Source organism: Oryctolagus cuniculus, chromosome 16 (assembly GCF_964237555.1).
Source record: "Oryctolagus cuniculus chromosome 16, mOryCun1.1, whole genome shotgun sequence".
Taxonomy (NCBI): Eukaryota; Metazoa; Chordata; class Mammalia; order Lagomorpha; family Leporidae; genus Oryctolagus; species Oryctolagus cuniculus.
In genome coordinates, this window is record NC_091447.1 from 14573039 (window position 1) to 14594187 (window position 21149).

At 47.4% G+C, this 21149-nt stretch overlaps 1 long non-coding RNA gene across 1 annotated transcript; it reads right to left on the reverse strand.

Annotated features, from left to right (window-relative positions):
• Nucleotides 1–351: 351 nt before the first annotated feature.
• LOC138845852 (uncharacterized) lies at nt 352–19719 on the reverse strand. Its single transcript, XR_011383070.1, has 2 exons — nt 13799–19719; nt 352–9962 (listed from the first exon to the last, which is right to left on the reverse strand). It is a non-coding gene; the product is annotated as an uncharacterized lncRNA (long non-coding RNA).
• Between the last annotated feature and the right edge of the window lie 1430 nt (nt 19720–21149).

The following is a 21149-nucleotide window of genomic DNA, read 5'->3' on the forward strand; positions in this document are numbered from 1 at the left end:
GAGCTCTCTCTCCCACTAATTTTCCCCACCATTTTCAAAATGAAGAGTAGGGGGTACAGAGAGGTTAAATAACTTGCCCAAAGCCACACAGCTAGAAATGGCAGGGCCAGGGTGGATGCCCAGGCAGTCCAGCTCCAGGGCCCACAGCCAGGATACCACACTGCCTCCTGTCGCTGCACTCTCTCCTCGTGCGACACGAGCCACTGGCTAACTTCCTCTCCATGCCTTGAGACCACCAAACCCTCTCCTGCTTTAGTCCCTTTATTTCGGTTCCCCCCGCCTAAAATACCATCAGTTGGAGGAATAAAATGAATGAGTGAGTGAATGCATTGCTGAATAACACCAAATTCATAATTTCCAAACAGCTCCTCTTCTGCTCCTTTATTTCCCAATCACTCAACTCAGCCTGGATTCCGCTTTCTGCCTCTGCCCAGACGTGATTAGCACCATATTCAGTAGACTCTGTCGTGCGAAGTCTCTCTCTGAGACTCATTGCTTTCTTTGTTTACTCTGGCTCCCACTCATAAAACAGGGTGTCGTATGAAACATTCTCCTAACTGAACTTAAGCCAGCACTCCTTCCACTGAGCCTTTTATTCCACAAACCAAACTGTATCCAGCTTTATTAAAGATCCTCTTCATAAACAATCATGGTATTTCAGACAATCACTCCGCGAAATACAACCACTTTCACAGTGCCTTCTTCAATGGGCTACAACACCAGAGAGCCACTGGAAGGCCCAAGGAAGCTTTCGCTGGATGCTCCAAACAACGAAAGGTCAGAGGGAGGGTGGACGAGTCACATCTGGAATGGTGTTGAGCAGCTTTTTGAAAGCTGACTTTGATATTCAGGAAGCGCAACAAAAACAGGCAGAATTATCAATCAGTCGGAAGATCCACACTCTAGAAAAGGCACCACTGCTGTTTAGATGGACACCACCTCCATGACGTCACGAGGAAGGGGGTTCAGGTCCCAACAGGTTTCTGGGTGTAACAGAGTTAAGTCTAGGGGAAAAGGAAGAGGACAGAAAATAGAATTTAGTTTTTCCAGGGCCACAAGGTTTTGTGCCCTGGTGGCTGGGTGTCAGGAGCAGGGAATTCCTCCTCCTGGGAGCCAAGAGGAAGTCTCAGAACTAGTGGGGGAAGTGTTTCCACCAAATCAATTCAGCTTTGGAGACCTTCTGTTAATGACCTGTGTCTCTGCCCCCCCAAAAATACTGCAGTGTTCTGTGTGCTAACAGCATACCTTAAAAAAAGAGTAAAACAAAATTCTGCTTTCAAAAACTTTGATAAAAAGTAGTTTTCAGGAGTGAGCATTATGGTATACTGGGTAAAACTACTGCCTGTGGTGCCAGCATCCCCTATGGGCACTAGTTTGTGTCCTGGCTGCTCCACTTCTAATCCAGCTGTCTGCTGATGGCCTGGGAAAAGCAGTGGAAGATGACTCAAGTGTTTGGGTCCCTGCTGCCCACGTAGGAGGTGGGATGAAGCCTCTGACTTTGGCTTGGTCCAGCCCGGGCCATTTTAGCTATCTGAGGAGTGAGCCAGTAGATGACAGATCTCTCTTTGTCTCTCCCTCTCTTGCTCTCTCTTTCAAATAAATAAATCTTTAGAAAAATAGTATTTTAAACTGTCTGGTCACCAGAAGTGCAACGTTATCAAAACTGCACACATTTCTCTTGGGGTCTGCGGCACCTGCAACTGTCTCTGCTTGGTCTGTGTTAGTGTCTCCAGTTTCTGCAGGTCCATTCCCACCCTTGCCAGCATCAGCTCTTTCCCTTTTCCCTTTGGGCACCTCTCTCTCTTTTTGGCAGGAGCCTTGTTTAGGCTTGGGTTCTGCCTTTGGAGGAGCAGGTTCAGCAGACAACCTGGCAGATTCTTCTTTGTGGTCTTTCACCACAGGCTGATCTCCTTCAGAATCCCCTTCGTTCTTTTTCTTGGCCGCAGTGGTGGCGGTAGCACTGGCCAGGACCTAGGCACTGGGTACAGGGATGCAGTGGGGTGCAGCTTTGGCCAATCCAAGAGTCATTCTCGCCTCTTATTCTTCATGCTGTTTGGGATCCGGGGCATTGTAAAGGTGTTTTAAATCCTATTTATTCTTTCATTAATCATCTCTATTAATTTGGACCTCATGGTGGACACTGTGCCAGGTGCCTTGGAGACAATGGTGGGTAAGATAGACACAGTACCTGATCTTTTGATGTTTGCTGTCAGCCTATATATTTACCTACTATTGACAGATTGATTACCTTTCTGTACAAGTTGCCACCTCTGTAAAAACTTTCTGTAGCCTCCTTACTGTCCAAAGAAAACCATCGAAAGTTACTAGCCTCAAATGTCCACACCTTCAAATTCATCTCCCATAGTTCACCCACAGAACCCCTCTAGGCCAGCTATTTTGTCTACTTGTAAATGCACCGTACAATTCCTTATTTGGGCTCCTTAGCTTATGCCATTCCTTCTACTTGACATAGCTTCCCCCTAACTTATTTAGGTGTCACATTTTTTCTCTCCAGCTTTACTGAAGTATAATTGACAAGTAAAAATGGTGTATGTTTAAGGTATACAATGTGTTTTGATGCTTGTACACATGGGGAGGTGATTTCCATGATGAAGCTAATCTATATATATAGCCATCACTGCACATAGCTGTCTGCTTATTTTGTTTGTTGGTTGGTGGGTTGGTGATGAGCACTCTCAAGTCCTACCCTTAGCAAGTTTCAAGCATACAACAGATGACTGTTAACTATTGTCACCATGCTGTACATTAGATCTATAGAGCATATTCATCTTATAACTGAAAGTTTATACCCTTTGACCAAAATCCCCCATTTCTCCACTCATAACCCCTCTACCCCCTGGCAAACACCTTTCTATTCTCAGTTTCGATGAATTTGACTTGTTTAGATTCTACGTATAAGTGAGATCATTGTCTTTTTGTGTCTGGCTAATTTCACTTAGTACAGTGTCTGCTGGATTCATCCATGTTGTTTCAAATGACAAGATTTCCTCTTTTTTAAGGTTGAATAATAGTCAATGGCAGATAGCACATTTTTTTAAGCCATTCATTCATCAAAGGACTCCTAGGTTGTTTCCATATCTTGGTTATGGTGAATAATGCTGCAGTAAACGTAAGAACGCATTTGTCTCTTTGAGATACTGATTTCATATCCTTTAAATCTATACCCAGAAGTGAGATTGATGGATCATACAGTAATTATAGTTCTAATGTTCTGAGGAATTTCCATAATGTTTTTTTATAATGGCTGTCCCAATTTATAACCCCACCAAAAGCCTACAAAGATTCTCTTTTCTTCAAATTATCACCAATATTTATCTTTTAAAAATTTTTATGTATTTATTCTTCATTTTATTTGAAAGGCAGACAGAAACATGGAGACAGACCATGGTTCCAACCACTGGTTCACTCCCCAAATGCCTGCAATAGCTAGGGCTAGGTCAGGTCAAAGCCAGAAACTTGGAACTTAATCTGGGTCTCCCACATGGGTGGCAGGGACACAGTACTTGAACTATTACGTGTTGCCTTCCAGGGTATGCATTAGCAGGAAGCTGGATCAGAAGCTGAGGAACCAGGACTCAAAGCAGATGCTTGGAAATGTGATGCAGGTGTCCCAAGTGGTGTCTTAACCACGGCACCAAGTGCTCTCCCCCCAGATTTATCTTTTAATTTTTGAAAATAGCCATTCTGAAAGGTGTGAAGTGATATCTCATTGTGGTTTTGATTTGCATTTTTTCTGATGACTAGTGATGTTGAACACTTTTTCATTTATCCATTGGCCAATATGCAAGTTGGTTTTAGAGAAATGTCTATTCAGGTCTCTTGCCCATTTTTAAATCAGGTTATTTGGATTTTTTTTTCTTTTTTGGCATTGAGTTGTATGAGTACCTTATATACAAGGTTCTTTTAAAAGTTAATGGGAAATTTGTATTATGAAAAACTATGCATGGATTTCAAAAACTTTTTGAGCCAAAGTAAGCTTATAATTTCATTTCATGTTTCCATGAACTTCTTGAGGTCACCTCACATTTTGGATATTAGTCTGCTATCACACATTTAGTTTGCAAATATTTCTCACATTCCATAGGTTATCTTCATTTTGTTGATTGTTTCCTTTGTTGTGCAGAAACTTTTTTCTTTTCTTAGAGTGTCCTGATCTGGCTTTCATGTCAGTGTAATGCTGGCTTCATAAAATGTTTAGAGATGTTCTCTCTAAATTTTTTTTGGAAGAGTCTGAGAAATATTGGTACTAGTTGTTTAAATGTTTGATAGAATTCACCCATGAAGCCACCTCTCCCAGGGCTTTTCCTTATTGGGAGATTTTTGTTACTGATTCAGTCTTAGCACTTGCTATTGGTCTGTTTAGATTTTCTATTTCTTCCATGACTTAGTATTGGTCAGTTGTATATTTCTAAGACTTTTTCCATTTCTTCAAGGTTATCCACTTTGTTAATAGATAATTGTTCATGATAGCCTTTTATGATCTTTCATATGTAAGTGGGATCAGCTATAATGGCCATCTTTCATTTCTGATTTTATGTAAGTTTTCCCCCTTTTTCTTAGTCAACTAAAGGCTTGCCAATTTGGCTTATCTTTTAAGACAAGACACCCAAGGTTTTTTAAAAATGTTTTTTAATTTTTTTCTAGCTTCTATTTTATTTATTTCTGCTGTGATCTTTATTTCTTTCCTGTGCTAACCCTTATATGGGAATAGTTTGCTCTCCTTTTTCTAGTTCCTTGTGGTATAAAATTAGCTTATTCATTGAGACCTTTTCTTCCTCTTAATGCAGGCATTCACTGTTATAAACTTCTTTCTTAGAACTGCTGCATCCCATATGCTTAGGTATGTTGTGGTTCCATTTTGATTTGTCTCAAGTTTTTTTTTTTATGTTTTTGCTTATTTTATTCACTGGAAATGCAAAGAGACAGAGGAAGAGAGGATGAGAGGTAGAGAGACAGGGAGAGATTTGTCATCTGCTGGTTCACTCCCCAATGGCCATAACACCTGGGGCTGAGTTAGGTCAAAGCAAAGTGCCAAGAACTCAGTTGAGGTCTCCCACATGGGTGTCAGGGACTCAAGTACTTGAGCCATTGCCTGCTGCTTCCCAGGGTGTGCATCAGAAGGAAGCTTGAACTGATAATACAGTCTGGGATTCCAACACAGATCCTGTGATAGGAGAAGCAGATATCCCAAACAGTTTCTTAACCATTGTGCCAAATGCTTGTTACATCAAGAGTCCCTGCACCACTTGGTTTTTATCTTTGACCCATTGGTTATTCAGGAGTGTGTTGTTTAATTTCCACATACTTGTGAGTTTTCCAGGTGTCCTACTATTTATCTTTGTTGAATACCAATATGTTTGGAAAAATTAACTTGATATGACTTAAATCTTCAATTTTTAGACTTGTTTCCTGATCTGCATATGAAAAATTCCAGCGAATGCTGTGTGTTCGAGATCATGTATTCTGGAGCTAGCACTGTGGCACATTGAGCTAAGCTACTGCCAGTAACACCAGGATCCCATGTTATTGTGCCAGTTTGAGTCCCAGGTACTCTGCTCCCAATCCAGATCCCTGCCAATGCATCTGGGAAGGCAGTAGAGGATGGCCCAAGAACGTGGGCCCCTGCCAGCCATGTGGGAGACCCAGATAGAGCTCTGGGTTTGGCTCCTGGCTTTGGCCTGGACCAGCCTTAGCTATTGAGGCTATCTGGGGAGTGAACCAGCAGATAAAAGATCCTTCTCTCTCCCTATCACTCTGCTTTCCGAATAAAATAAATCTAAAAAATAAACAATATGTATACTGCTAATGTCAGATTTAAGGTTCTGTGTGTGATTTTTAGGTTTGCTTGGTTTAGAGTATTATTCAATACACTGTTTCCTGATTTTCTTTTTGAATGATCTACCATTGTTGAGAATGCACTATTAAAGTCCCCTAATATTATTGTTATTGTTATTATTAATATTGATGGACTGAGAACCTCTCAATTTAAAGTTTAACAGTTCCTTCATCAAGTTATCTTTCCACTTGCATTTTACTATAAATGGTAAAGAGAAAGCAGACTCCACTCTCAACACCTTGCTTGGAAACGACCAGCTGAATATCCAAGCTCATGGCTTACAGGGTCCACTTTCCATGCGACACAGAAAACACAGGTCAGTCAAGTGTTCTTCCAGTATGTAATAAGTGTTGCCCTTCCTTCAGTTTCCAAAACCATCTTCTTCATATTCTCCAGGACCACAGCAACTGTCTCTACCACGTCCCTCACTTCCTTTTGAGACTTCACCAGAATCTGGACTTCTTCCGGTCTCTGCTCATTTCCCAATCCCACAACCACTCTCACGGTGTAGGTATTTAGGACACCTTGCTTTTGGCTACCAAAATATGCAGGTATTTCCTAGGGCTACCTTAACAAAGTACCACAAAATCAATGGCTTCAAGCAGAAATGTATTCTGTCATAATTCTGCAGGCCAGAAATCTGAAATCAAGGTTTCACTCTGTCTGAAGGCTTTCTGGGGGAATCTTTCCTTATTTCTCCCAGTTTGTGGTGACTCCAGGGGTTTCTCGGCCGTGACAGTCACCCCAACTTCTGCCTCTGCCTCTCCTCTCAGAAGGACACCCATCACCCTCACACAGTTGGGCAGGGCCATTTCAGAGTGCCAGCCCTTATGCTGTGCGTCTGAAGAACGAGAGAGTGAATACGGATTCTCTGTATCCTCTCCTCTCTTACCTCAGCAAAACAGAGAGTCACATGGATGGGGTGCAAGTGGTACTGATCGCTGAGTCGTGGCTACAGGTGATTTTAATGTGCAGCTAGAGATGGAAAGAAGAACTGCTTCCAAGCTATAGAAATAAGTCACTGGAAACTTCCCTTTCTTCTCCTCCCGCCCTCTTTCCTGGAAATGAAGAGAGGGCATAAGAGCAACCTCAGCAGGTCTGCCTCATGCCCGCCCAGACTCAGACCATCCGCTCCCGCTGGATCGCTGCCCAAGAGCGGCAGCTGACTAAGTAGCTGTCTCACTGTTCCCAGGGACCGCTGGAAAAGGAAGGTCTGCTGGGGCAAGCGGCAGGAAGCAGGGTGAGTAGATCAGGCTGCAGGAACAGCAGGACATTTTGCAGTGCCTGCTGAGTCATTCCATTGGCATTTCCCATTCTTCCTCCTGTGCCATGAAGAGAATCAAACCTAGAATACCAGAGCTGTGAGAGGTCTAGGTCACAGCCTCATCAATGAAGCTGTTAATAGCAACGGTGGTAATGGGGGGCTGGGGGAGTTCTGCAGGGCAACCAAGGGGCCAACCGAGGTCACAGGCATTGTCCACTCCTCATACTATCCCCTACTTACTTACCTCCTCCAGACTTTCAGAAGACAAGCTCACAAATGTGCCTAAGAGATGGGTGAGTAATAGAGAATGATCTTCAGCACTCTAGGTAACAGCCAGTAAGGGGTCAAGTCCAGAATTAACTTTGACTTCTTTAGAACAACACATGTATCACAATCCCAGAAGTGAGAAACAGGCTGGCCTTCAATGTCGTGTAGGATGACAACTGGTGGAAAGCACTGCACCCAATCCAAAAACTGTGTCCTTAAAGCCATCTTCTCAGTAACAGGATGCATTCCTGGTCATCCTTCCACCTTCTCCTTAATGGCTCCTTCTCCGCTGCCTGCACATTTCCTCCTCCTTGCACCTGCCTCACACTTCCCTTAAGGGTCCCTGAGGCTTCTCTGTGGTGCTAGAGGGCTCCTCAGGACAGCTAGAAACATGATCCAGCCCTACCTGCTCATGTTACAGGACTGGAAACTGAGGTACGAAGTGGTGGGGGCGGGGTGGGATCTGCGCAGCCTCACAGGCTCATTAGTAGCAGCATGAAGGGTAGAGCTCTGGCCATTAGACCTTGTGCTGCATTCACAGCTTAGTTCACTCGACCACTGTCTCAGACACAGATGGAAACATGCCAAAGGATGCCCTCCCTTTTCAGTCTTTGAAATGCTTGCTTCTCCAAGTGTGGCCTAAAGACATCAACCCAGACATCATCTAAAAGCTCACTGGAAATTCAGATGGTCACTGAGTGAATGGCTCTGTATTTTAACAAGATCCACACCATACAATTTGGGACACATTTTTCTAAATAACCATTTAGATCTATCATGCATCCATGCAAGTATTTAGCATACACTCTGTGAAGTAGGGTAGTAGGCACTGAGAAGCTTAAATGATCAGAAAAAAACATATATAAATAGAATCTATTTTGGTCATTTAAGAAAATTTAGAACTATGGCAAATTAAGGTATTTAGTTGTATACCACTGACACATGGGAACATATTGCCCTGGCTTACATCTCAAAATAATTTTAAGTTTAAATATTATGATAAAAATTGATATCTAATCACCCCCTCATCCTGCTGTCAATACCAAGTACACATGTCCACTTCCAGTGTTCCCAAGGCACCCCTCATGGCTACCCAGAACCTTTGCTTGAATCAAAATTGTGATGCAAGACTGACATGGTTTCCAAGCCAAGGCCCTGAGCACTGATTTCACTCTTGTTCTTGTAAAACTCCTGGCACAAAGTGACTTCATTACACTAGTCATCGTTCACCCTTCCCAATTTTCTTGATCTTCTTGATACTGTTAAAAAAATAATTTCTGGAGTGGATTTAAGCAAACCTAAAGCACATCTGATGTCTGCCAACTTTCCTTCTCCTTTCTCTCATTAACACTGAGTTTCACATCAAAAGCTTTGGCCTTTCCTTGTTTCTTGGCAACAGAGCTTTCAGAGGAAGTGCAAGAGCGAGGGCTCAAGGGCCCGCACAAAGACTGTGGCAGAATAAAGGCAGAGAGGATGGGCGCACTCGCAGGGAAATGCCAATGTGAGGACGTTGGGGGCCCTTCACTCTGAGGGAGGGAGTCTCTGAAGCCCTGAGTGTCACAGCTCCTCTCTCCTGGGTGCCAGTGCTAACAACATGTGCCACATTCTGCCTGATGATTGCAATTGACTGGTGGTTAAGATCAAGGCTGAGCCCAGAGGAGCACAAGTCTTGGAGTCAACAGGAGGATTGTTGGGGGAAAAGGAAACACATGTACAAAACGGCAGTGCTGATACAAGCCAGGGTGAGACAGACTTCACCAAATGAGGAACAAAGACGAGACAGGCAACAGAAGCTCAGAGAGGCCCGGATTAGGGGCATGGAGAGAGATCTCCTTCTCTCTCTGCAGATGGGTCTTTTTCTTATTCATTCTCATGGTGGCCAGAAGATGGCCACTCCAGGGCTCTGAAGTTTATGTCTTACAAATGTGACTCTAGAGAACAGCTGTCTCTAATCGGCACATCTCAAACTTCCTAAAGAGAAGACGGTTGGTCCACTTTGGAGCAAATGTCTAGCCCTATAGCCATCAGCCACGGCCAGGTCTGCCACCAACACCTGTCAGGAGTTCACGGTGGACTACGTGAAGGTGAGACAGGATAGGAATAGAACTCGATAAATCAAGTCCCTCCGGCCTGATGCACATCCATCTCCAGCTCCAAGCCAATCAGGAGCAAGGAGTGTCCAGACCCCAGCCACAAAATTCCCCCATTGGCCCACTAGGGATGCCCCGGACCCGCACGCATGCCCAGAAGAGTGTACCGCCATTTTGATCTTGTCTCCTGCAACAGTATCAACAGTGCCTGTGCAGAACATCGAGTCCAATGCAAACGTAAGTGTCGTGTGCTGAGCTGGCCGAGCTAGAGTTCCAGGTCACATGCAGGTCAGGATGCCATGTGGGCACTTGCCGTTGGGGGCATTGCCACACTGCTCCTACCTTATAACATCCCCTGTCAGCTGCTGTCAGGCAGTTGGTCAGCGGAACGTCTGTCCTCCTAGTACTCGAGCGTGTACCTGGGGAAACTTTGGGTTGCACATCCGGTTCTTGTCAGTTTCCAATTGCAAGTGAGTCAAAGAACCTGGGGTTGGGAACAGAGAAAGGGGATCAGTGCCTCAAACGGCGAATGCGTTGGCTTGTGAGCTGGCCAGGTACACCAGAAGGTGTTCACCTGTGAAGTACAACTCAACCAGCAACTATCCTGAGTCCAGGAGTGCCTGCCAGAGCCAGCCGCCGTACCTGTAACGCATGGTGAGTGCTGTTCCCAGGCCCGGCAGCAACTTGCCCCAGGCATTCAAGGGGAACAGTCACCCAGGGCTAACATACTGGAGTCCTTTCAATCAAACTCACATTCTTTTAAGCCTCCAGTCGGGTGGCTGTTCTGCATCTGGCCATTTCCTGTTGATCTAGTGCCTCCTCTGGAAACTCACTCATCTGGCCATCTCCACCAGGGCTCCTGCTCTTCAGGGGAGGCACCTGGCGTGAAGTACAGGTCCATGCAACCGGGTCAGGTGCAAGAAGCTGTCTCACCTCTGCTCAGTCTTCTATTTCCCTATTAGGGCCCCTGGGGGTTTTCTTTCTAAAAGGTGAATGTATGTGAGATAATTCAAGAGTAAGGACTGAACACTTAAATACAAGTTTCACTGTGGCTCTAGGCTACTGACAACTGGAGTGAGGGTGGGACTCGTTCTGGGCCAAGTCTGATGTTTTGATAAAGACATGCTACAATAAAACTGATTTATGGAAATCATATGCTGATGATAGACAATAAATTATATTGGCGATTCATCCCTTTACACCCTGTGCTTTAACAGCCTTGTCAATCAGCAAGACTGTGGCAGTTCTAATAGTGTGCTTTTGGCTGCAGTCAGTAGGAAAACTGACATAGCTCAAGAGCATGTTTAGAGGCTGGCGCTGTGGCGTAGCAGGTAAAGCCATTGCCTGCAGTGCCAGCATCCCATATGGGCACCGGTTCAAGTCCTAGCTGCTCCACTTCTGACCCAGATTTCTGCTATGACCTGGGAAAGCAGTAGAAGATGGGCCCTTGCACCTGCGTGGGAGACCTGGAAGAAGCTCCTGGCTCCTGGTTTCTGATCGGCACGGCTCCAACCATTGCATCCAATTGAAGAGTGAACCAGCGGGTGGAAGACCTCTCTCTCTCTCTCTCTCCCTCTCTCTCTCTCTCTCTCCTTCTCTCCTTCTCTCTCTCTGTGTAACTCTGACTTTCAAATAAATAAATAGTCTTTTTTTTAAAGAGCGTATATAATATGGTTCTTTTACATGGTTTTGTTTTATAAGGACAGCCCTTTTATCACATAAAAAAGTGGCATGGTGTGCATCCTAAGATGCAGGGGGTCAAAGATGAACCCTTTGTCTTTCCTCCTTCCCCTTCTGCCATCCTCTGTGATCCTGACCCACCAGCTGGCTCCCCTGGGAACCCTAAGATGGTGTGGTAGCCCTGGGAGCAAGCAGAGAGGGCAACCGCAGGACAATCCCTGAGGAGAACTTGTTGTTACCATCGGGGGAAGTATTTCCCATCAGTCTCTGGCAAACTTCCCCTGACCTCACTGGCCAGATATGTGTGTGTGTCTTGGGCCCCATGACTGAACCAACCACTGGCAAGAGAGACCCGAGCTCCGTGTTGGGTTTGGGTCAACTGGAATGCACCCTGGGGCCAAGGAGCAGTGAGTCGTTCGGAGGGCCTGTCTGGTGCGCCAGCGCCAGAGTTGTGTGAGCAGGGATGACAGGCGGCCGCCGTGATGTCTATCGCGGTTTCCCCTTCTCAGAAGGCGTTGCCAGCGAAGAGAAGAAGATGCCTGTTTGCTCAGAGACAGAGCCAGGATGGAAGGGCACTTTCCCTCAGCTGGCTGTGCTGCTCTGCTGTGTGGGACACCCGGCTGTGCTGAACTGAGGAGCAAGACTTAAAGCAAGAACGGCAACAATGATAAGAAGCCATTGCTGAGCACTGAGCATCAGCTCATGTAAGCCAGGGCCTGGGTAAGGCCTTTCCACAGGGGATGCGGTGCAGGTGAGGAGAACAAGGCACAGAGTTGAAGGAGGAGCCCATTCCAAGGACTCTGCCCATGCAAGCTGGCCCCGAGAGTGAGTGTGCCTCCTTCAGTTGCACACCCTGGGCTCTAGCTTGCCTGATTCACGAGACACAGAAATAAAGCACTGGCTCTGCAGTGCTGGGAGTGTGGGGAGCTGAGCGTACTCCGCTAAACAGAGCTGCCTCACCCAAGCTCTCGTGCCCCTCATTGGGCATGACTGTTCCTGCAGGAAGATGAGAGCCTGGCACTGCTGCATCGTCTCAGGTGAACTCAGAAGGGCCGTCTCATTTCGAGAGCAGCCTGTGGGATTGGCCAAGGGCTTTCTTCTCACCTCACTGCAGTTCCTCTTCCCCTGCAGCAGTGTATTTCCCTCATCACAAGAGCACACCTCAGTCACACTCCAGGAAGCAAATCTCCATCTTGGAGCCTGTTTCTCAGGGAAAAGGTTGCACAGTGGTTGGTGCAGGAATGATAAGGCCCAGTGGTGAGACAAAGCACAGTAGACCCTGCCGTGCAATGGCAGCACTGGTGTTAAAACTTGCACTGGGGTGGACAGTGGTGGGAAACGGTGAAAGGAAAGCACTAGCAAGTGCAGTACAGATAGGTGGACAAGAATGATAAAGAATGATAAAGACTATGGGATTGGATGGCTCTGTGGGCAGAGGTACATTGAGAAAGATGATGAAGGGCCATGAGTCCCCACTCATTGGAGCTAAATGTATGACTTGGACATAACAGTATCTATTTGTACATGTATTTAGTACCCATACATGCAGACAAATGTTATGTGACAATCAAAAACAAAAGCTAAATGTGAATGCCAGAAGTCTGGCTTGGAAGCATGTAGAAAAGGTCTCTGGTGCTGCAGCTAGGAGGCAGAGAGGCAGAGTGCCAGACCCAGGACTTCCTTGCAAGGATAACAGAGAACTCCAGGGGAACCTGGATTCTCAACCCAGAAGCTGCTGTCTGATCATGAAGGGGTGAGACTCTGAGACTTGGGTTGGGGATATCTAAGTTGATGCACTAAAAATTCCCTAATACTCAGATTTGCCTGGGCCTGAAGAACTGGTTCACTCATTTCAGTTAAAGGCTGGCACTCATCCCTTAACTGAAGACAGGTAAGCCTTCTTGTTGCAAAACAACACTGACTGCCTTGTGCTAGACAGCCTCAAAGTTGGCCCTGAGGGTTTCTCCCTCCAGATGCCCCCACCCTGTGCCATCCCCTTCTCTTCTGATTGGGGTTGGCTTTTGTAACCAATAGGATGCTGTAGAAATGAGAGTGTGACTTTGGAAGGTGTCTCATAAAAGGCATTGTGGCTTGCCTTTAATTCTTTTTGGGTCCTCTGTTCGGGCTGGGGAAGTTGCCTCCTCAGCTGTGAGGAGACCCCTGTGGTGAGGAACTGAGGCTTCCTGCCAGCCATCATATTGTGAGCCATCTTGGAAGGGGCTCCTCCATCCCCAGTCAAACCTTCAAATGCCGGCGGCCCCAGACAAAGTCTTGACGACAACCTCGTGGCAGACTTTGAAGCAGAAATTGGGAGACAGTAAAATTTGGTGTTTTAAGCTGCTAGATGTTGGGGGTGATTTGTTACACAGCAAGAGATAAATAATGCACTCTGTCAGGACCCCTTCCTGCATCCCATCTAGATGATCAGATCAAGAACTAGAGTTCAGGCCGGCGCCGCGGCTCACTAGGCTAATCCTCCACCTTGCAGCGCCAGCACACCGGGTTCTAGTCCCAGTCGGGGCACCGGACTCTTTCCCGGTTGCCCTCTTCCAGGCCAGCTCTCTGCTGTGGCCAGGGAGTGCAGTGGAGGATGGCCCAAGTGCGTGGGCCCTGCACCCCATGGGAGACCAGGATAAGTACCTGATTCCTGCCATTGGATCAGCGCGGTGCGCCAGCCACGGCGGCCATTGGAGGGTGAACCAACGGCAATGGAAGACCTTTCTCTCTGTCTCTCTCTCTCACTGTCCACTCTGCCTGTCAAAAAAAAAAAAAAAAAAAGAAAAGAACTAGAGTTCAGTCATAATAAAACACAATTGAGGAAGTTCTAGGTTTTCTAAGAAAAGAAACTTGAGGACTTAGGTAGCATATGGCAACAAGAAGCACAGGATACTATGTCTGTGGCAAAGGGGTTTTAACGCCCCAAAAGACACTGCTGGGACATATCTGAAATGGCCCTTGGAAGTCTAGAGGAAGCAAAGCAGTAAAAATGCCAAAACTGCCATAATAACAGTGCTGGAAGCTTCAGAAGACGCAGGGAGTTAGTTGTGCTGGAGCAGATAACACTCAACGCAACGAGAAAATGCAGCAGATGAGCCTGTTCCATGAGAGAGGCTGCAAGACCCTCTGTGGAGCAAAGTGGTAAGGCAGGCCCTGGTGAGAAGCACAGTGTCTCTGAGGCCTCGGTGGTGACATCTTCTGCAGGGCCAGGCTCATGACCCAGGTGCTCTCACAGAGCTGGGCTCACTGACAGTAATTGGGATGGTGGGATCCTGAAGAGAAGCCAGGTGGTCACCTTAACCCCCAGATGTCAGCTGGTCACCACGGTCATAAGCCATGGGGGATGGTTGATAGGATATGGGCTCTGTAGGGCAAGCCAGGAAGGGTAATGTTCAACCTACACAAACCAAAGAAATGAAGGGTAGATGAGCAAGAGGCTAGAGGCAGCACCATGGGAAACCATTCTCCTGAGCACAATTTCGGGATCAGAACTCTGACCTAGAATCCATCGACTGAAAGACAAGTTTTCAATGAGGGAGGACTCTGCACACCATAGTGAGTACACAAGGTGGCTTCAAGAGGCTGGTAGGAAAATGAATTAGAACATAACGTATATTTTCCACAAACACTTTAATGACCCCTTTCATATGCATATAGCACTGATTGCCTGATCCTCCTCTGTAGGAATCTAGGGTTATTTATTCAGGTAATTAGATACCTGAAAGTGGAAATCCTAAACATTTTGAGCATAATTGGACATAAAACACAAGATGACAATGAAACCCAGGGGTCTAAAACAATACCTTTCTCCCTGCCCTTTTCCCCATCAGAGTGGCAGCTCATGGAGGTCAGTTAATGAATGGAATCCTGGCTCAGGTCTGGCTCACAGCGCCTCCACCAGCTCCCTGGACCTACCTAGTAGTCACTTTCCAGCTCAAGTTCATAAGGAGAGACACACTTGGTTGTTGGCAGAGCTCTCACGGAGCGTGGTGGGATTGCTTAATGGCAGCCTCTGAAACAACTCTTGCCCACCTTAACCATAGATTCAATCACAAACAGGATCATGTTTGGAGAGTCAGGGCAGACCTAAGGATGCGGGAGGGGTGGCCCCATCACATTGTCACTTATTAAACCATGTGGCACAAACTTGGTGGATGCTGGAAGATGACTGAGGCTATAAATGATTAGCCCCACTGGCCACCACTCTGCCAAATGCGAGTTCTTGGCCAGAGGAGATGTTCGCCACAGTTATATGGTTCACAGGCATGCATTGAACACATTCCTTACAAAGCCTACTGGAAAGGAAGATCAGAAGCGGCTCCCTTTCCACTGAAACAGACAAAACAGACACAGTGCACTGGTCAGTCTTTGCTCCTTCAAGATACGCCCAGGGAGTCCTGCAGAGTATTGTGTCAGTTCACTGAAGCACCGACGATGCTATGCTGCTTGGATCCAGGGAGCAAGAAGTGGGAACCGTGTTGGAGGCCTTGGTAAGTCACACGCCCTTCAGACAAGGGGAGTTAACCCTGCAAGGATTCGGGGGCTCATATCGTTGTTGGTGGCCTGATTCCACTGGGGAACATACTACGATAATAGGTGACTGCCACCCAGTTGACTTCACCCTCTTCTTATGGAGAGAACACCCCACCAACGGTCAGCATCCTGGCACGAGTGACTGACCTTGATCTTGGGCTGTTCACAGGTTGGGTAAAGGGAAGACTGTCTGGCACCCAAGAGATCCACTTGTTTTCTTCTTAATGGAAAATGGATAAGCACAGTGGTCACAGTCTAGTTTTGCACCTGGCAAGGAAACCACCTGGACCAGACAAGGGGGGAGGGGAAGCTGGTACAGATAGTGAAGGAGGAAGCAAAGGCAGCCTTGAGAACAGCTGGTGCACTGAGGGTTCCAGTTCATCCTATCCCCCTGCCTTCTGTTTGTTTCTCTAGGAAAGGAAGCCCACCGGAATCTGGAGGACCAGCTCCCTGAACTTACCCTAGGAAGCACGTGGACCATGGGGTGTGAAGAGTGGACTACTGTGTGTGTGTGTGCCATGCACCCCTCCACAGCTCAAGCCCTGATTCCCTCACCCCTGAGGATACTGGTGGTGGACAGCTGTCAGCTGAATCCCTCTCCGGCCATCCCACTCTGCTGAAGAGTTTCTTTGTCCAAGATCTCGAAGGCAATCTGAGGATAGCGTACATCCAAAGACTGACCAGCAAGGGGGTAATTCTGGAGAGCTATGGAGCTGCGCAGCCACCTGTGGGATTAGTGAGGTCTTCCTTCCAATTTACAGTTCACTATCTGCCTGTGCCTAACAATGCTACCCTCATTTTCCAAGCAACATTAATCCCAAGAAGACTCCCTAATAACCTCCCTGCTTACAAATCTCTACCTCATAATCTGTGTCCCAAGGAACCCAACCTGCAATGCATGCATTATCTCATTTGGTCTTTACCCAGTGTCATCGGTGTCACTAATACCCCTGTTTCACAGAGGCAGCTCAGGCAGTTTGTGATCCTTGAGCTAGTGTGGGGAGCAACTGGGAGCAACTCGGACTAGACTAAGTTACTGGAATTAAGACTTATTCTATGCATCTGCTCTCCCACAATATGGCGCCGAGAAGGGAGAAACAGCTTCTACACAGCTGCCTCCAGTTCAACCAATAAACTGCAGGACCTGCTCCTGATTGGAGGAGAGCAGCGTACTCGGCGTGTGGGCAGCCGAGTTGGGATTGGCGGAAGAGGACTATAAAGGAGGAGAGAGACAACATGCACCAGGAACATCTGAGGGAACATCTGAGCAGCCCCCGAGAGAGCCGGCCGGCGGTGTGCCGCTCCCCTGCGGAAGTGGGGAATGTGGCAGGGGGAACCGCCCTTCCACGGAGGTGGAAGGGTCGGTAGCCAACCCGGGAAGAACCAGCAGCAAACCCGGGGAGGGCCGAGCAGACAAAAGAACAGTGCAGGGTCCTGTGTCGTTCCTCCACGAAGACGGGGAGCGACAAGCTAGGATTAGTCAAATCTCTCTGGCTGAGACTCTGAGTTCAGGCGATCAAACACAAACTTGCAGAACATTCTTTTCCCTTGCATATTCCCTGGGACACACCTGGAGGGCTCAGAGGAAGAAAGGAGAGAGTTTTGTGACCCGGTTGCTTTCTGCAGTCCCTCTAAGTTCCCTAAGCTCTGTAAATCTTTCTCCCTTATGGCTGTAGGTTCCCAGGGTTGCCTCCCAATCAAGTTTGGTGCTGCTTTGCCAGTGATCCTGTGCAGATGAGTCTGCCTGACATGAGCAGCTGCCATCTCCTAGCCCTGTGCGTCTCAGATCTCAAGGTAACTGGGGAGACCCAAATGCACAGGGATCTAGGTCTTACGGAGCCAGTGGTTGAATGAGTCACTTATGGCTAGCAAGTTACATAACTGTAGCAATCACCAGGTGTGTGTCAGGGCTTTCCTCTCCTCTCATGCCTAGGCTGCCTGCCCCTCCCTTGAGTAAGCATAGGTCACCAAGAACTCCAGAAAATTCCAAGACGCCAGTGCTGGATATGGGACACGCTTGATGGCAATGTGGCTGCAGGTGTCTCTACTACAACAGAAGGACAGATTGCCATCAAGTGCTGTAGGTAACCTGGAAGCCCTCCGTCTTCTGCAATAGCTTTATTCTCAGAGCAAGCTCATCCACAGAGTCTGGATGGCTACCAGCTTCGGCTTGTACACTGTTTACCAGTCACCAGGAAGGGTGCTGGAGCACGTCCCATTTTGCATAAGAACTTCTCGTGCAGAGCTTCTATCTATATCTCACTTGGCAACCCCCTTTTCTACCCACTGAGGCTCCATTGCAGAATGCTTCCTTTGAGGGGCACTTAAAGCCCCACCACTGTGGACTTCCTGAGGTGGTGGAAAGAAAATTGCAGGTGCCACTGTTCCCCAGCCCTCTACCAGCTCCCAGCATCTCCTAGACATATCTCCCATTACTTTTTTTTTTTTTGACAGGCAGAGTGGACAGTGAGAGAGAGAGACAGAGAGAAAGGTCTTCCTTTTGCTGTTGGTTCATCCTCCAATGGCTGGCGTGGCCAGCGTGCTGTGGCCGACGCACCGCGCTGATCCAATGGCAGGAGCCAGGTGCTTCTCCTGGTCTCCCATGGGGTGCAGGACCCAAGCACTTGGGCCATCCTCCACTGCACTCCCTGGCCACAGCAGAGAGCTGGCCTGGAAGAGGGGCAACCGGGACAGAATCCGGTGCCCAGACCGGGACTAGAACCAGATGTGCTGGTGCTGCAAGGCAGAGGATTAGCCTATTGAGCCACGGCGCCGGCCTTTTTTTTTTTTTTTTTTTTGACAGGCAGAGTGGACAGTGAGAGAGAAAGACAGAGAGAAAGGCCCCATTACTTTCCACCATGGTCCTGCCATCAGGGAAGAAGGTCTGTCTCCTTCCCTGACCCATGTCAAGCCCAGTCCTGCCCTACTTCCCCTCCCATGTCATTTCCCATCCTCCTGCCCACAGCAGGAACTGCTTCGACTCTTTGATAACCCACACACACGGAATCGTCCCCTAAGACACCATCCCAGAAGACCCTCGTTCCGCTATGGTCATTCATGACCCCCAGTCAGCATGCCCTCAAACAGACGTGGATGGGCATGGCCAGCTTCTGCTGGAACCTGATGCAGTTCCAGAGTGAGAAAGAGTTCAGACTCTGCTCTTTACTGGGATGCCATCCTGGGAAGTCCTTTGATGTTTGCAAGATTCGCTGTCCTCACTTGCTTAACGAGGAGAAACTACCCAAAGCCTACCCAAAGCGCCTGTGCAGAGAACCGCAGAGGCATAGGAGTGAAGAGTGAGTTAAACTTGAGGCGCTGAGTGGATGTCAGTTATCATTAGTGTGTGGTTCCTCCTCAGCGAACTCTGGGAGGCCACATCTTTTACTTCCTTTCTCGCTGGGTCACATACAGTGCCAGGAACACCATAGACTGATATCAAACGCAGGGTTGAGAATGAATAATCGTGAACCTCTTGTCCATTAAGGAAACACTCTATTAACTCCATATTAACTCTATTGTAGACATTACTCCACAGAATGAACCTAGAAACTTCTCCATAAGGAAATATCCTGGAAAGGCATGGAAATTCATTGAGCATCCAGCCTTGCAAACCTGTGCTGAGAGAGAGAGAGAGAGAGAGAGAGAGAGAGAGAGAGAGGCAGAATCAAAAGACACCCACCCCTGTCTCTCCCACAGGGCCAGAAGACAAGTCGCCATTTTGAACTCTCTCTAGCTCTCCCTCCGAAGACTGCTACCTTCAGACAGTCAGGTTTTCTATTTAAAGCCCTCTTAAAGGAATCATCTTAATCCCATGGTACAATCAGTTCCTCTTCCATATCTGATGCAACCCTAGTGCTTTACATTGCTTTCTAGCTGTGTCAGATTTCCCTAGAAGACAGAAATGAAAGTGATGACTAAGAAGACTGTACTTAAAATTCAAATGTCTGACCCATACATTGATTCCCCCACCTACCCCCTCCCATTCCTGTTCCCCGGCCCTCCCAAGGGGGAAATTGCCATTTTAAGCAGTGTGTAAAACTCTCAGCTTGCACCATTCTATGTAGACTTATAGTCTTTGCACATAAATTTAGTTCATTTAGTTGGAAGTATATGAAGCAGAACCTACTCAGAAAATTCACTTTTTTCTGTCTCCCTGACCACTTCCTATAACTACAAAAAGAGCTACATGCTAGGAGTAGATGAAGTACATCCATGCCCCTCCAGCACATAGAGACAACTAGGTATTTACTCCTCTCCTCTCCACCAGCCATTCTCTATATCCTCATCTTGCTTCCAAGTCACATTGTTCAAAGCCCCATGTCTGGAATGAAGACAGTTACTGGCAGAGAGAAGGACAGCAAGCAGAGGGGATGGCAATACAAAGGATCCATTCTTCTGGCTGCCTCTGTGTACTCTGATGCTTCTCCGAGGGCGACAGGATGGGACTTCTCAGTGGGGTATTTTGTTGGTTAGTGACCCAAGCTTGAGTAACACAAGCAGTACTTGGCTGAGCATCTGAGATAATTACGTGGCTATGGCACCACGTCGGCACAGGACACTTTCCAGACATGCCCATTCAGAGATCACAATCACCTAGACTTGCACAAGACATTTTAGCCCCGCTCTCAACCCAAAGGGAAACTCTCCATGGATCTCCTTCCATCATTATTTCCTGAGTCTGCCAAGCTGGCTGGAGCTCAATTATTAGACAAGCCCAAATGGTCATGGAAAGACCTTTGGCAAGGACAGACGGCACCTCCCAGGTGGCTCAGAGCATCTTGTAGGAGCTCTACGCTCTCCCAGCCCACCTACTGAAAGCAAGCCCTGGAACCACCAGGCTGAGCCTACACCTATGGGGTTCACCGTCTCATATGGACTGCTTCGCAGCCCATTTTATTGTATTCTATTTACAAACAAAACTTCCGGGGAGGAGTTGTGCTGCAGCAGGTTGAACTGCCGCTGGGACACCGACATTCCGTATCAGTGTCAGTTCACATTCCAGCTCCTCTTCTCGTGATCCAGCTTCCTGCTAAGGCACCTGGGAAGGCAGCAGTGATGGCTCAAGTAGTGGGGTCCCTGTCACCCATGTGGAAGACCTGGATGGAGTTCCAGGCTCCTGGCTTCGGCCTGACCCAGTCCCGCTGTTGTGGACATTGGGGAGTGAACTAGTGGATGGAAGATCTCACTGTGTTTATCATTCTCTGTCTCTCTACTTTTCAAATAAAATAATAAAATCCTGAAAAGTAAAACTTTAAGTTCTTTTACTTTAAACCATTTTAGGGGCCAGTGCTGTGGTGTAGAGGGTAAAGCCGCCCACCTGCAGTGCTGGCATCCCATACAGATGCCTGTTTGAATCCTGGCTGCTTCAGTTCTGATCCAGCTCTCTGCTATGGCCTGGGAAAGCAGTAGAAGATGGCCCAAGTCCTTGGGCCCCTGCACCCGCGTGGGAGACACAGAAGAA